Source organism: Paroedura picta, chromosome 1, assembly GCF_049243985.1.
Source record: "Paroedura picta isolate Pp20150507F chromosome 1, Ppicta_v3.0, whole genome shotgun sequence".
In the NCBI taxonomy this organism is placed as follows: domain Eukaryota; kingdom Metazoa; phylum Chordata; class Lepidosauria; order Squamata; family Gekkonidae; genus Paroedura; species Paroedura picta.
Window position 1 is genome coordinate 20,635,899 of NC_135369.1, and position 16,500 is coordinate 20,652,398.

The window sequence follows — 16,500 nt, forward strand, 5'->3', positions numbered from 1 at the left end:
TAGTCAGGGAACCCCCCAAGGAGGTCCAGGGCTGCTACACCGAAGCAAGGAAATATTTGGCCAGTGCGGTGCTTTGGTTGATGCTACTCTTGGAAGACTTTCGAGACAGCAATTCAGGCACGAAACAAGAAAGAACGAAAGAAAGAAAGAAAGAAAGAAAGAAAGAAAGAAAGAAAGAAAGAAAGAAAGAAAGAAAGAAAGAAAGAAAGAAAGAAAGAAAGAACCTGGCTCCCAATTGGTTGGTGGCTGCATTGTGCCACCTGCCCTGGAGCACGGCCTGCACCTTGTCATTCTCGGAAAAGGGCCTCCTTAACCACCAGCACCCGGTTCTAGTGCTGACAGGTGCATCTCACTTGGTTTTTATCTTTCCCCCAGTCGTCAGAGCCCACTAAAGTATATCTGCTGCCAACCCACTCATCCCTTACCTCTTTGCCCAGCCAGAGGACCTTTCCCCTCCCTAGCATGTTCCACCACCTATTTCCTTCCTCCTCTTGTTCTAGCATCCATTCCCCCTTTGTTCCTTTGACTGTCCTCAAAGAACAAAAGCGTGTGCTCTCTTTGCAGGTCCCACATTCAGGCCCCGTTCTCTCTCACTAAAGCATTCATGGGAAGGAGTTACTGGCAAGACCTTGAACACATGAAGTGCTCTTCTACTGAATCAGACCATTAGCCCATCAATATCTGCACCATCTTTCCAAAACTGGAAGCAGAGGTTCACCAGGGTTCCATTGTCCTTTAAACTGGAGATGCCAGGGACTGAACCTGGGATCTTTCACTTGACAAGCAGATGCTCTACCACTTAGCTATGGCCTTTCCCCTCCCCTGTGCCTTGGAGAGGCACACTCATTCAGCAGGGATTGTGTCTGGCTAGACAGACCACCGTTCCCTCTCTCTGTAAGCCAGCACCAGACATTTCTTCTCGTCCTTCTATCACCACTGAGGTTCTGTCCCACCAAGAAGAGAAGAAGAAGTGTTGGTTCTTATATGCCGCTTTTCTCTACCCGAATGAGGCTCAAAGTGGCTTACATTCGCCTTCCCTTTCCTCTCCCCACAGCAGACACCCTGTGAGGTGGGTGAGGCTGAGAGAGCCCTGATATCACTGCCCGGTCAGAACAGCTTTATCAGTGCCGTGGGGGAGCCCAAGGTCACCCAGATGGCTGCACATGGGGGAGCTCAGAATTGAACCCGGCATGTCAGATTAGAAGTCTGCACTCCTAACCACTATACCAAACTGAACAAAGGGCAATCAAACATCAGGACTGCAATGCTGCCAAAATATTATGCCCAAGCCATTGTGTTACAAAGCTCTAGCAAATAACTCACAGGCCCATAGCCTGGTACAGAACCACAGATATGGGCCTTCTAGCCCAACACCTCTCCCTCCCACTGCCCCATGCCCCAATGCAGCCTGAAGCAGCCATTCAGCAACAGGGGCCAGATGCCCCACCCCCCAGGGGGCTCTAGCACATTTGAAGGGGGCCATAGACTGACAAATGTGAGAAAGGGAGACCGTTAGGTTTATGGGGGGCCCTGGGAACTGAACTGATAAAATACCAATTTTGTCACATGTGAAGGCAATAATTGCTAGAAAGTTCAACCTTCATCTAGGGGAAGAAAAAGATATCACGTAATCCATTCCTTTGTGTGGCCTGAATGAATGCACTCAAGGGGGGGGGGGATGAATGTACATGCTTCTCTTGGTTGCATGTTGCAGAAATCTTTTTCACGTGTGTGTATATAAGACAAGGCACGTTGAGTATATTTAGCTCACTCTTAGCCTAGGCCTTTTTTAGCCTAGCTCATTATGCCGATGGCCAGCCTATCTCCCTGAGCCGTATGGAAGGGTGGTATAAAAATCTAATAAAATAAAACCATAACCTTAGGGGGCCCTGGAACCTGAGAAAAACTCCTAAAAGGGCAGTGACCCCCCCCCCAAAAAAAAGAATGGCCAGCCTAAAGCTTCCCTGCCAAGTGTTTGTCCAGCCTCTGCTTTTAGACTGCCAGCTAGACTGAGCCCCCAGGGAGCCCATTCCACTGATGAACTACGTATTTTTTAAAATCCTTCTATCAGTCCATTCTTGCAGATCTTTCGTCAGCTGCCAACCGGAAAAACTCCCTGTCTTTTTCTTAAGCAATAACCTCGGTTTAGTGGGGGGGGGAGTGCCACAGCTACATAGGGGAGGGCTTCATATAGCAGCCCAATACAGCATTGGAGAACCCTAAATGGGGTCCTTTTAAAAGTTTTACTTAAATGCTTTAGATCTACAGGAGTTCTCTCCAAGGAAAAGTGCCAAAGAGTGGGGTCTAAAACTTTTCTTTCTTTCTTTCTTTCTTTCTTTCTTTCTTTCTTTCTTTCTTTCTTTCTTTCTTTCTTTCTTTCTTTCTTTCTTTCTTTCTTTCTTTCTTTCTTTCTTTCTTTCTTTCTTTCTTTCTTTCTTTCTTTCTTTCTTTCTTGTGTGCATGCCTGTCTGAAAGCAATGGTTTTCTTCCTGAGCAGTTGGATAGAACGCTGCTTGTGCGGTCATTTTGCAACGTAAAGGGTAGAGGTCTATTTTTGCATTGGGACCTGAATGTTCCAGGAAGAGACGGGGAATACCCCTAAAGGAGTCAGGCCTAGAGAAACTCATCTGAGGGCTGCAGCCCTGAATAACCATGACATTCATTAATAAACCGTACTCTCCAACTATGAAACGGATGATCTTTTTAAAGTCAATCTTGTTTCAGACCAGCCGCTCTCTTGTAACCTGATCTCCTAAATCCCTGGCCACTTTCATCCCAGCACAAGCTTTCGGTGGATCAGAGCTCAGATACAAAGGGCTTTTTTACGGATAAAGCCAGGCCTATCTGGCCACCCGCCCCTTTGCATCTGACGAAGTAAAATCCGCCTCACAGAAAGCTTGCACCGAGATAAACGTTATTCGTCCCCATCCCCAATGCCTGTGTCATTTCTATAAAGCAAGGAGTTCTCCTGGAGAAATACGCTTGACAGATGGATGCTAGACAGATAAATAGACAAATGCCTGAAAGGTCACCTGCAACAGCTCCTGCAAGCTGCACTCTAGATCAGGGGTAGTCTACCTGCAGCCCTCCAGATGTCCATGGACTACAATTCCCATGAGCCCCTGCCAGCATTTGCTGGCAGGGGCTCCTGGGAATTGTAGTCCATGGACATCTGGAGGGCCGCAGTTTGACTACCCCTGATCTAGATTTTTCACAGCTGGATTGGCCATTGATTAAATATTCAGATTTTAAGAAGTAATTGCTTACCTCTGATTTCTAGCCTCGCTGGGAAGGTGGTCTTCTACCTGCAGCCACCTCTTCCATTTAAGGACATCAAAGCTGTCACCTCTTTCCTCCCATGTTTTGGTGGGAGGGGGGGGCGTTGGTGGTGTTTTAAGATCGTTCCTCTTCTTTTCGTGTGCCTGTGGCCTCTTCTTTCTTTCTTCTCCTCCTCAGGCGTGTAATGGGGTTATTTTTACTTTCGGTTATCTAGCTTTATGAAGACTTGACCCCACTCATACAGCTAGATAACCAAAGATAACAACCAACCCCTGCAATCTACCCCACTGGCAAAGGCTGTGGATTTTTCCTTTCTCTGGTGCCGGGTATCTTGATGGGAAAAGGGATTGAAAAAAAAACACACATTTAAATAAATAGAAATATTTAACTCTGCATTCTCGGAATTCCAAATTACATGTAGTTGCATCAGGCATCCATAATTTCCTCTCTCTCTCTCTCTCTCTCTCTTTTTTAAATCCAGATTTCGTCAATGATGCTGAGATTTTGTGGGGAGAGAATAACAAAGACTCTGGGAATTTGATGGCTAGAATTCAGCTGGGGGCTTTGAAATGGACATGCATGCACTTAATAAAACACACAGGCTACTTCCCTGAAACATCTCTAAACTGTGTTCATTACAACATAAGCATCCCTTCAATGCCTCCCACCCTTTGAAATCAGCGGGACTTCCCTCAGATCGGATCATGCCCTTTATAATTTTGTTAAGACTCCACGGAACACTTACCTCTCTTCGCATAACTAATACACAATTTAATCCTCTCTTTCCCATTTAAACCTTTTCCTCCCCCCCCCCCAAATGGAAGTACTTTCCCCATTTAAATATACCTTGTAGAAAGTGGGAAGATAAGGAGAGATATGCTCCTAAAGGGTAAATTCGGCTGAGCCAAGACGGGAGGGAGCCTCAGCCGCTGGGAACCCGAGCCTTTCTGCACACGCTAGAATAATGCACTTCAGAAGCACACTTTCCTGTTTAGGAAACCTGCAAAAGCCCATTGCAAGTGCGCAATCCAACCTGTACAGGATTAGCGATCTCAGCTTCAGCCACTAAATCCCGGAGGGTCCAGGAAGATCGAGGGATTCGAAAGAATGGGAGGGGGAAGATCCAGCCCCCTGGTCGGCTTGCCTAGATCTCTCCCCATGGGGGCTGTGCAGGGAACAGGGCCCCCAATGGTAAGCAAGGGCTGTCAGGAGCCCCGCAGAAGATCCTGGCCCCAAACCCCAGGCAAAGTTTTGCCAACAAACCGGCCCCGCTCCAGAGAGCGAAACGAAAAGGGTTGGTCTTGAAAAGGGTTGGTCTACCCGGGGGTTTCTTCCCTTCCGCGAAGATAGCCTCGCAGGGCGGCCGCCACCCCTTTGCAGCCAGCCGGCCAAGGACATGATTTTTGAAATCCTCTCAAAAATAGATCCCCCCGCAGATCGGGCCTATGAGATGGGGGAGGGGGGGGATTCCTCCCCAAAGCAGCCAGCAGGGCCACCCCGCACAGGAATCCGAAGCCCAAGCCCAGCGTCAGCCCGTAGGAGAACCAGCGCTCCATCGCCGCCTCCGACACCGACCCACCGACGACGCTTCCAAGGCGAGCCGAGATTGGGGCGGGCGGGGAGGTGTAGAAGCTCTTACCTGACCTTTCAGGCCCCCCCGTTTTCATAGACCCCCCCCCGGTCTCTACTTCCCCCAAGACACCCCCACACAGACACCCTCCCTCCAAAAAAGAAAGCAAGACTTACATGAAGAGAGGGAAAGAGCAAAGGGGGAGGGGGGGGGAGACCAGCTGTGCCCGAATAGGATCGCGGACGCCGCTTCGCCTCTGCCGCCGAGCTCCGTCCTCCCGCATCTGGAGAGACACCCCCAAATACACACATGCCCCCCCTCCTCTTTATTTCCCCGCCGGCCGAGAAAGACCCTATTGCAAGAAGCGAACGGAAGGCGAGAAGGAAAGGGCCAGAGGGAACCCGAAGCGAGCGGGCAAGAAGCCGCCCACCCGGAGCCCGCCGTATCGGGGTCTCGCCTCTCCCTGCCGGCCGCGGCGCCCGCAGCCCTGGGATTGAGCAGCGACGACGCCGGGCGAGCGAGAGCCGTAAAAGCCCATCCATTCATCCTTTCACGCTCGCGCGCCTGCCATTGGCTGCCGGCGGGCTGACGTCACCTGCCCTGATTTCTTTCTTTCTTTCTCTCGCTCGCGCGCGCTCTCTCCGCAGCTCCCCCAGCCGTTCATCAATGGATCAGAGGCCCCGACGAGGCGCCGGAGGAGGCCCGGGGAGCGGTGCGGGCGCGCGCGCGCACGCGAGCATGCCTACACGCGCCCGCGCGCGTGCCGCCCTCCGCTCCGGACGCGCCGTTGCGGCTTCGCTGCTGGCCTCCTTTAGAACAACTGGCCAAGCATCAGGCAAAGGCAGGACGGGAAAGGGGGTGGGGTGGGGGAAGATAGGATCCAGCAGGCCCAAGCATGGAAGTCAAAGGGCATTTGAGCAGCTATTCCCCCCCCTAACCCCCGCACGCGCACACCGTTTTCTTTCTCGAAACAGAAAGGGCTTGCGATCCCTTGCACAGTTAGCTGTGAGTAATTTTTCCCAAAGGTCTTGGGTATTATTTCCGAGGAAACTCGCACGACATGGAGCTGCGCGTCTTCTCCCCTCTTCCCCCTATTGTGTGCGTGTTTGATTATTATTAATAATACCAATATTTCTAAACCGTCTCTCCCGACATCCAAAACAAACGTAAAAGGCGTTTATACTGCGAAATGTGCGGTGGCTCCAGAGGAACAGCGAACGCCGAGGAGCCTGGTGGAGCCTGGCAGGCCGGCGGGGAAAAGCTGAGCGTCAGGGTTGCCCGCTCGAGGGCTAGAAGGACCTGGCGATTTGGGTGGGGGGTCCTGCGGAGGGCAGGGCTCGGGGAGGGGGGGAACCTCAGGAGGGTCTAACGCCATGAGCCCCACCTTCTTAGGCAGCCCCCTTCTCCAGGGGAACTGATCTTGGTCACCCGATGATCCATTGTCATGGTGGGAGGTCTCCAGGTGCCACCTGGAGGTTGGCATGCATTACTCCCCATCGCCTCCCCCCAAAACGGCGAGGTCGCCCTATAAGTCTCTTCTCTCGACTGAAGAAAGTTTCCAGTTCTCCCTTCTTTCTTCTGCTGGTATCTGAAGAAGGGAGATTCGATCCTATAAGGCGGACCCCCTAAAGCTCTCCTTGGTCTCGAATCGAACTGTTCTCTTTGCTGGATGAACGAACCCCCAGGAAATGGGGAGGCCGGAGGCTCCTGAAACACGCAGCAAGTGTGTGTGTGTGTGTGTGTGTGTGTGTGTGTGTGTGTGTGTGTGGAGGGTTCCGGGGCACCGAGACGGCCCCAGGCCCGGTCCCCGCCAGCCTCTCCAACTAAGAGGACCCAGTAGGCGCTCGGGAGAGCCGCTGCCAGCCCCAGCAGACCGCGCCCGGGCCTTGTTGAGCCGGCCTCTGAGTCAGTCGAGGCGGCTGAGCTCGCGGAAGGCCTCCTGCCCCGAGTCCCGCGTCCAACGCCGTCTAGGAGGACACGATGGAAGGGAGTCTTCTTCTCGCTTGGCAGGGCCGGGGGGTGGGGAGGGAGGGAAGGTGGAATGGCCCGGGGGGGGGCTTGCACTAAACGCCCCCCACCCCCTCTGCAACCCCCAGCCCCCCTTGTCTGAGGAGGGACAAAAGGAGACAGCGGCAGCGGCGCTTCTGTGATGCGCTGGACACGTGGACGCGGCGCTTGCCACACGGGGCCTTTCTGGCATTTCGAGGGCGGGCGGGGGACGCGTCTGAGATTTCGGCTCTTCTGCCTGGGGGCCGCCAAAAACAGACACCGAGGCTAGGCGACTGGCGTCCGCTGTCCTCGAAAATCTCCCACCTTCCACGGGGACTGAGGCTTGCTTCGCTTCTTCCACCCCAGTCGCTGCCCTGGCTTCTTGGCAGGGTGAGGGCCGAGGAGAGGGCCTGGGTCGTTTTCGAGCTGGCGACAACCCGCTTTCCCGGCCTGGTGAGGCGGGGTGTCGGTGGACCCAGGGGAAAGGGCCCTGCAGCGCCAACGAAGCCCAGCCCGGCCCGCGGGAGGCCTGAGAATGCGGCTGCCCTGCCCAAGATCTCCCCGCCTGATCAGATCTGGGAAGCCTCGCGGGGTCGACCCCCCCCAAATAATGAATACCACCGACGAGAGGAGGAGGCAGGCGACCGCGAAGCGCCTCTGGACGCCTCTGTCCGTCGAAAACCCTCCAGGGCAGCGACTTGAGGACACTGGACCCCCCCCCATATGACACCCCCCCTGTTGGTAGGAGGCCTGGGTGGGGGGAGGGGGTGGATGCTAGAGAAACGCATCGAGCCTGGCATCCGGATCTGTCCCGGGTCCAGCCCGCGTCTTCTGGGTTCGGTGGGCAGAGGAGTGTCTCCCCCATCCCTGGATCGTCCTTAAGGAGCTCCCGACACCTGCAGGACGGCAGGGTGGTGCGCAGGTCAAGGGGAGCGCCTGTTTGGAGGGGCTTAGACATCACAACCTCGTGATGCGGCCCGAACAAGGCCGCTTTTCAGCCATTTAGGAAACGACTCATTCCCCTCTTTGCACTTCCGTAAGACGTCCAGATTTCCTTCCTTCCTTCCTTCCTTCCTTCCTTCCTTCCTTCCTTCCTTCCTTCCTTCCTTCCTTCCTTCCTTCCTTCCTTCCTTCCTTCCCTCTCTCCCTCCCGGGTGCTGCCTTCATTTTCTGAATAGAAACCCTACCAAGAATCCACAACGCATTCAGAGCGACCGTCAAGAGACTTACTCCCGAGTAAGTATTAAAAACACACACACACACACTGAAAAGCTATTCGCCGGAGACCCGCAGCTCTGATCCGGGCTCCAACCGGACAGGGCGTCGATCCCGGTCCCCATTCGGCAGGCGCTGGAGAAAGCCCCTTCCGCGTGCTTTGGCCGCTGGAACAGGCGGAAAGAAGGGCTGGTTCAGTCCCCAGCCGCCTCTTCGGCCCGGGCCGGGGCTCGGGGGAAATTCCCGGGGGTCGGTCAAGTGACGCTTTTGGCTCCCTTGCCGGTCAGTTTTGCCCGGGAAAGAGATCTTCCTCCGGCCACCGGTCGGGTTAAAGCCACCCAGAGCCGTCCCTCGGACAGAAAGGACATGCACCCGTCCGTCTACCAAACCAATGCAAGGGGAGTTTTCACAAAGAAATGACATTGCAGGGGATTTCACAGGCCACATAATACACCTATTTTATCTAAAAATATCCCGTCTCTTCTCATCAACATTGTATTCGCTGCTGTTCTTTGTACATTACGAAATTTAAACGCCATTTCTTACATTAAACAAAATCAAAACCGCAACGTTTCGCTTCCTCGGCACATTTCCACTGAATTACTCCCGAACAATCCCAGAGGCGCTTGCCTGGACGTAGTGACCTCGAGGAGGGCAATCTGCAGTGACTCCAGACTAAGCCCATCGATTTGAAGGAATTTCGTGATGGAGCAACCCGGCCTAGGCTGGCGACGAAGGAGATCTACTTCCGAGTAAAAATGCCTGCGATCGAGCTACACGATCGCATAGAAATGGAAGCGGGGGCCCTGATCCTGTGCATATTTAAACCAATCTCAACTCCACCGGGTGGCCATGAGCCGGTTGGTTTTAATCCGGACAAAATCCAAGTCATTTAACCGCCCCCCCCACCCCCCGCCCCAGTTTTCAGGCCCAATTTCTTCGGGTTTATTCACTTTGTGAACGGGGTGTCTCTCCGTGGGAAGTGAAGAGCAGATCATAGAAACACGTTCTCTCCGTTCCTCCCGAAATGTAGTATGGGGGTGGGGATGGGGTGGGGGGGCTTGGCAGAAAGCCCCGGCCTCCCCTCTCGCCACAACCTCTCGGTTTACCTGGCTGGCAGGTCTGAGGCCGTGGAGGAGGCGTCCCTAAGCTCGGCCCTACCATCTCCCTCGCTACCCAACTGGGCTCATTCCAGAAGTGTGCCAGATCTGAACAAGGGGAAACCTTACAGATCCCATTCCAGGCACCAACAAGGGCCTGAACAGAAGAAGGAAGGTTGGTTTTTCTACTCCAGAAGGAATCTCAAAGCAGCTACAGTCACCTTCCCTTCCTCTCCCCACAAATGCCCCCCCCACGTGAGGTAGGTGAGGCTGAGAGCCCTGACAGAACTGCTCTGTGAGAACAAGCTCTAAGAGAACTGTGACTGGCCCGAGAATACCCAGCTGGTTGCATGTGGAGGAGTGGGCAAGTACAGGCCTCAGCTCTGAACCATTACGCCAAGCTGGCTTTAACCCCCTTCACCACGTTGAAATAAATAAATAAAATAAAAATAACATAATTATAATTAAGAATAACGACAACAATTATTGGCTTCCTGTAACCCCAAAACCAGCACCACCCTTTTGGGGTCCCGGTGCCCACCTGGTGGTTGGACTGAGGCACTGGAGAGCGGCCTCGCCACCCAACCAAACCCCCCAAAACGGTCCGGATAGCCGAGAGCATGAAGGTACGGACAGGGGGAGGAGGAGGAGAGGTTCCCGGCCGCGATGTCCAGGCGAAGCAGGCCTGCCGTCCAGAGGGAAAGGCGTTGTGTGGGAGGGGTCCTGTTTTGGCCTGCCAAGGACTCCTCCAGGTGGGCTGCGGGCAACCAAGGCCTGGCTGACTCGTGCTCTGGGGGTCGTCCCCCTCCCTTAGGAAAGCTGGGCGGGTGTGGAAGAGTTGCTTCCTTTGAAAGGGGGTGCACTGGATGCATCGGTGGGTTCCAGCCCAAGAAAAGCCCCGGCTCTCCCAGGGAGCGAACGCGCCCCAGCCGAGGCTCAGCACTTGGACAACGACCACGCAGGGGGAAGGGGAAGGCGGCAGGATACGAGGAAGACCCCCAGTCCTGAGAAGGGGGAGCCCTCGGCTCCCCGCTTGTGGGATCTTAGCAGGGTGGCGGACCAGAAGATCCCCGGGGGTCACCCTCAGACAGAAGCAACTGGAGGGCACCGCATGGAAGGCACCAGCAAGAGAAGAAGCAGGGGGCGGGCGGGGGGGGGGGAGGCTGGATTGAAACTGACCCCTGCCCCCCTCCTCTGCTCTTCCAGTCTCCCCGGTGGAAACGATGCCCCCCAAACACTCTTTGAGGAGGTGGGGCTGAGAGAGCTCAGGCAGAACTGCTCTGTGAGAGCACGTCTAAGGGCACCCATCGGGCCACATGTAGAGGAGGAGTGGGGAATCAAACCTGGCCCTCCAGATTAGAAGCCACCACTCTTAAGCACAACCCCACAGATGCATCTTTGGCCTCAGGCGTTCAAGGGCTCTGGAGCAAAGGACTTATGGTGAGTCATAAGATCTGTAAAGGCAAGTTAGAGCTAGAACCCCATGGAAGTCACACATCACCTCCCTTCCCAATTTCTCCTTTCAAGGGAAAAAGAGAGGAGCTTCCCCCCATTTCAGATAACAGGTCCTACTCTGCAGGACCACCTTGATAAGAAAAATAAAAAGATGGCTGACTTTGCAGGGAACATTCTGCCTTTGGCCCCAAGCTCCGGCCAGGCTTGTTTCATAGAATCATAGAATCATAGAATCATACAGTTGGAAGGGGCCATACAGGCCATCTAGTCCAACCCCCTGCTCTACACAGGATCAGCCCTAAGCATCCTAAAACATCCAAGAAAAGTGTGTATCCAACCTTTGCTTGAAGACTGCCAGTGAGGGGGAGCTCACCACCTCCTTACGCAGCCTATTCCTCTTTCAGTCTCTCTTTCAGTCCTAACCTTCTGCTGGCCAAGGGAGACCTTTGCCCATTTAAATTGCTGATATGCTCTTTCTGGATAGTCTCCAGAGGATTTTGTACAGGGCTGGTTTCCTTGTGCTGTTTAGATTATTCTATTCCCCATTCTCTCTCTCTCTCTCTGCCTGTCCATCCCCCCCCCCCTTTCTTTCTTCTGTGACCCTGCCGGGTTTTCAATGCAAGAGACTTCATATTTTGCCATTGTCTGTCAATGAGTTTTGGGGAGAGGGCAGTTTCCAATCCAAATACTAGGGGGGAGGGGAGCCTGCTTAGCTTGCAGGATCTGATGAAATATATACTGGGCTCCATGGTTATCTGCTTATGCCTGGTTTGCATTATCATGTATAGATTATAAACCAAGAAGCCAATCACCCATTCAGGTGCTTGCCGAGTAATCAATCGATTATCTGAATTCAAGCAGTGGAACAGCTGCATGATCCTAGTGCATGTACATGAACACATACCAAAGGCACAAAACAAAATTAACCTTCAGTGCTTACCCAACAGTAAAGATGGGTTATGGTTTGGGTCCCAGCCTGGTTATTCTCTCCTCCAAAAGTAGGAGAGCCAGCTAATGGAGCCAATGGAGCACAGGACCTTCTTGGTGGTGGCTCCTTCTTGTGCAGCATCCCCCAACTAGTCATCTAATGGTTTTAAGGAACCAAATATAATCTATTTACTCTGGTGTGTAGGGCCCTAAAAGTTATGCTGCCTGCCTTGTTCCAATTAATTCTGCTCCAGCAGGGTGGGTCTCATTCTTCCAGTTCTGTCTTCCAGGGACATTGGAAGACAACTGAAAGGGTATAGAGGAGAGCGACGAAGATGATCTGGGGCCAAGGGACCAAGCCCTGTGAAGATAGGTTGAGGGACTTGGGAATGTTCAGCCTGGAGAAAAGGAGGTTGAGAGGGGACATGATAGCCTTCTTTAAGTATTTGAAAGGTTGTCACTTGCAGGAGGGCAGGATGTTGTTTCTGTTGGCTGCAGAGGAGAGGACACGCAGTAATGGGTTTAAACTACAAATACAACGATATAGGCTAGATATCAGGAGAAAGTTTTTCACAGTCAGAGTAGTTCAGCAGTGGAATAGGCTGCCTAAGGAGGTGGTGAGCTCCCCCTCACTGGCAGTCTTCAAGCAAAGGTTGGATATACACTTATCTTGGATGCTTTAGGATGCTTTGGACTGATCCTGTGTTGAGCAGGGGGTTGGACTGGATGGCCTGTATGGCCCCTTCCAACTCTATGATTCTATGATTCTATAAAATGCAGTCATTATTTGTTCCCTAAATTTCACCCCTTCCAACCATCATGGTGATATAGATGGTGGTTCTTGTCTAAGGTGACCAGATTGTCCCGCTTTTGGAGGGACATCTGGGGGTACCTGGCAAATTGTACTTATGTTGAAATTTAAATATATATATATATATATATATATATATATATATATATATATATATATATATATATATATATATATATATATTACAATACTCTTTTTGCGTTCTATGAAACTTTTTGTTGCTCCATATTGACCAGATTTTTAATCAAGACCCCCCCCCCCCCGTCAGTGGTGTCTCACTTTACCAATGTTAAAATCTGGTCACCTAATTCTTATCTGCTCCCTGACCAAGGACCTGAGAGTCTCTCTTAAGGTGGTAGCAGCCCACCTGTTTTCATCCAAACATCTCACCTGCATTGTTCTAACTGCATAAGAGAATATTCCTTTGTGGGCAGCCCAATGACTCTCAGCAGGCCTGCTTAGTTTCACCCTCACCATTATCGAGGTATATTTTTTAAAAACTGCATTTATTTATGTGTTCTTTAATCTATTGCCTGCTTTTCTGGATGAGGCTCAAGGCAGATGTCATGGTTTGCCAATTTTTGCCAAATGAATGAGATGCTTTAAAAGTATTCGCAACCCAGATTTTTTAGAGTGCACTAATTTTTGTTTTTTATTATCTTGAGCCTATTCAATAAAAGACCTTTAAAAAAATCAAGATGTGAGTCTCCACCACACATGCATGCTCCTCGCACACATACTGGCATGCCTAATCCCAGCCTCACCTGTTCATTTACACCTGGGAACCCAAACTGACATTGATCCCCTCTTCTCCATTTTATCCTGACAACAACCCTGTGAGGTAGGTTAGGCTGAGGCAAGCATGCTACTTCTTTACACATTCAAATGTGGCCTGTGCTGTCAGAGGATGTAGTGGTGGCCACAGGAATAAACAGCTTTAAAAGGGGGGGGGTGTGTGTAGATTCATAGAGGATAAGTCTTCTAGCTGTGGTGGCTGAGGAGAGCCTCCAAACATAGAAGCAATCAACCTCTGAATCCCAGAGTCAGGAGGTAATATCAGGGGAAGGCCTCTGCCTCTGTGCCCTCTTGACTGCTGTGTGAGACAGGATGCTGGACTAGATGGACCTCTGGCCTGATCCAGCAGGGCTCTGCTTAAGTTCTTGCAGGCCCAAGGTCAACCAGCAAGCTTTCAGAACACAGCAGAGATTTGAATCCAGGTCTCCCAGATTCTATTCTGACCCTCTAACCCAAGAGTAGTCAAACTGCGGCCCTCTAGATGTCCATGGACTACAATTCCCATGAGCCCCTGCCAGATGGCAAGGGCTCATGGGAATTGTAGTCCACGGACATCTGGAGGGCCGCAGTTGGACAACCCCTGCTGTAACCACTACACAACACTGGCTTTTTGGTAGATCAGGAAGGATTATAACTGTATTAAAAAAAAATCCTTTGAGAACTTCCTCCCCCCCTCCTTTCCCACCTGGCATCCTTTGCCCATTTTTGGCTGGTGTGTTTTATTTTCAAATGGGAGCTGGCAAAAGCCCCAGAATCCTCGTCTTGTGCAGGGCGCCTATACTGGAGGAGAATGAGAGGAGGTTTCCTCCCCCCCCCCTCTTGGAAGCCACCGAAAGCGGAGGTTTTATTTAGTGCTTCCCCGCTGTAAACAACTCCATAAAATGCACAGCGATAAGGACCTTGGCTCGGCTGGAAGGGGGAACTCTTTGTAATGAGCTTGTTCCTGTCGCCGGAAAACAAGCCGCTTGGCTGCTCTTGGGGACCCAGCCCGCCTTCCGTGTGAGTGAGACGGAGGAGGAGGAGGAGGAGGAGGAGGAGGAGGAGGAGGAGAGAGCGGATGCGAGGAGGGCTTGCCTCCCAGAGCTGGGGTGGGGTTGTGGTTGGGGGGGTTGTGGTGGGGGGATTCCTAAACGATACCTTTATCCTCCCTCCCCCCTTTCATTTTTTTTATTTATGCATTTTAAACGTAGAAATAATCCCAATACATTTTCCAGGAAATCGACGCGTTTCCAGTTCCAAAGCAACTGGAGGACGACCTCCCGAGAACCGCACCCTTTTCGGTGGCGGATCTGCGTTGCTTCTCCCTGAATAGTAAGAATGACGCTACTAATAAAAATAATGACATTCGTCGCCAAATAGTTTCAGGTGGGTAACCCTGTTGCTCTGCTTTGATTCTCCAAAGCTTCTGCCTCGGATGGACCTGCTGGGTAGCCCAAGCCCCGATCCCAACGGATCTCGGAAGCGACCTCCAAGGGAGGGGGTGCGGAGGCAGGACAGGGCCAAAACCGCCTCGAAATGGCTCTTGCCTGGCTATAGCAGGCACACGCCGTCCGATAAATCAATAAAAACGACCAGTATTCTCCTGGAAATCTCATTGGCATCGCAAACGAACAGCATATACAAAAAGGTGTCTATTTGGGTAGCTTTTGATGTGTTACTAATAAAAATAGCGCGGGGAGGGAGGGTCGAGGAGAGCAGAGTAACCAGAAGAGCGCAAATCTGGGTAGGGGGTTAATTTGTTTTGTTTTAAATTGTGATTATCCTGGATCCTTTAGGAGGATCCTGCGACGAGCAGGGGGTTTGGCTAGATGGCCTGTATGGCCTCTTGCAACTCTATGATTCTTATTTTTTTAAAGTAATGATTTGTAAGCCGCCTTGAGCCATGAGGAAAGGCGGGAGATGATTATTTTAATGAATAACCAACAAAATAATAGGAAGGAGCGCAAAGCGAGGCAATGTCTCAGACGAGGGATGCCGGAGAAACCTCCCGAAATGAAACAGGTTGGCCAGAAATCCTGGAAGCCAAACCCAAATGTCCTGTGTTTTTGCTAAGAGACGGGAAAAGTGAAGGAGTTTGTAAGAAACTTGTCAGCGCCTGGAGGCGCTGGAGCGCCGGAGAAATTGATGAAATTGACACAATCCTGGGAAATTGACACGCCTCGGCTCCTCTCTGCAGTTTCTCCTCTAATTTTTGACCCTGACAGAGTTTATAGGGGGAGGGGGGACGAGAACTACAGGCACATCACGCCTACCGGGAACTCACTTTCATTTATTACAATTCTAGGAAGCACATTTATCGAGACTGGTGGGATTGGGGGTCCTAGAAAACATCTTACCTGGATAGCCCGATCTCGAAAACTAAGCAAGGTCGTCCCTGGTCAGGATTGGGACGGGAGACCGCAAGGAAGTTCAAGGTCGTGACCCGAAGGCAGGCAGCGGCAAAACACCTCTGACCATCTCTACCGAGTCGCCTTGACGGCGCTTGCTGGAGGGGGCGACGCCGTTTCTAGGCAAGCGAGTCCAATCGGATTCAATAAGATCTACTTGAGAGTAAATGTTAAAAAACCTCCTATTCTTCGGAGTTCAGGGAGAATGTAAACCCCCCCCCCCCTTTCTTGGGAATACGAATAGCAGGGAAATTATTTTTTGAAAATAGTTATGCAATATTAATAATGCAATATTAATAATATTAATAATCGGCTCTGTGCACCTCCCCTATTAACTCGAAGTCCTTGCATTTAAAAGCTATCTGCGCTCCGATTCCAAGCCCCTTTTGTTGTGTTTCACGTCTTCGGTTATCTTAAACGGCGTAATGACACCCAGTTCTGCTTAATCTACTTCCATTGTCCATTGCGATAATGGTATCAGATACGGATCTTGCCCTTTCAGTTCATTCCCCAACGGATGGCTGTGGCCCTCCGGCGAATGCGGAAACACGCTTACTCTGAAGTGGACCACGAGGACGAGGGATCAAAGCAAACAGCCCCCCCCCCCTGGTGTCTGATAGACGCCCTAGAACTTTAGCTTCGGCTATAGAACGCACAGCGTAAGAGGAAGTCACTTACTGGAGTTTAATTCGGAATAAATATTCCTAGGAGCGGGACTGAGCAGACTGAAACAGAGTGCCCGTGATTACTTCGGAAGCCGGATCAAGAACGAATGACTCCCCCCCCCCCAAAAAAAAAAACAATCAAGAGAAGAGATCAGCATTACGTGAGTGTTACGCAAGAGTTGGTTTCACGGAAAACTACCACGCATGCGCTGCTTTCTCTTAACCCAAGCGGGTGTGTGGAAGAACAGATTCTCCTAAACACAGTATCACGGATTTCAGTCGGTTTGGCTTTTAAGTAGGCGCACGA

The 16,500-nt window shown here is 51.7% G+C and overlaps 1 long non-coding RNA gene across 2 annotated transcripts in view; it reads right to left on the minus strand.

The window, feature by feature from the left end:
• The window catches only part of LOC143831922 (uncharacterized), a 62,397-nt gene that overhangs the window by 29,885 nt on the left and 16,012 nt on the right, over positions 1–16,500 (minus strand). The window contains exons 1-2 of one of the 2 annotated variants that reach the window (XR_013229014.1): positions 5,026–5,040; positions 3,268–3,609 (exon numbers count right to left, since the gene is read on the minus strand). This is a non-coding gene — a long non-coding RNA (uncharacterized LOC143831922). Of the gene's footprint in view, positions 1–3,267; positions 3,610–5,025; positions 5,041–16,500 lie in introns of those variants that run through there. The other variant, XR_013229015.1, reaches the window with a different exon arrangement.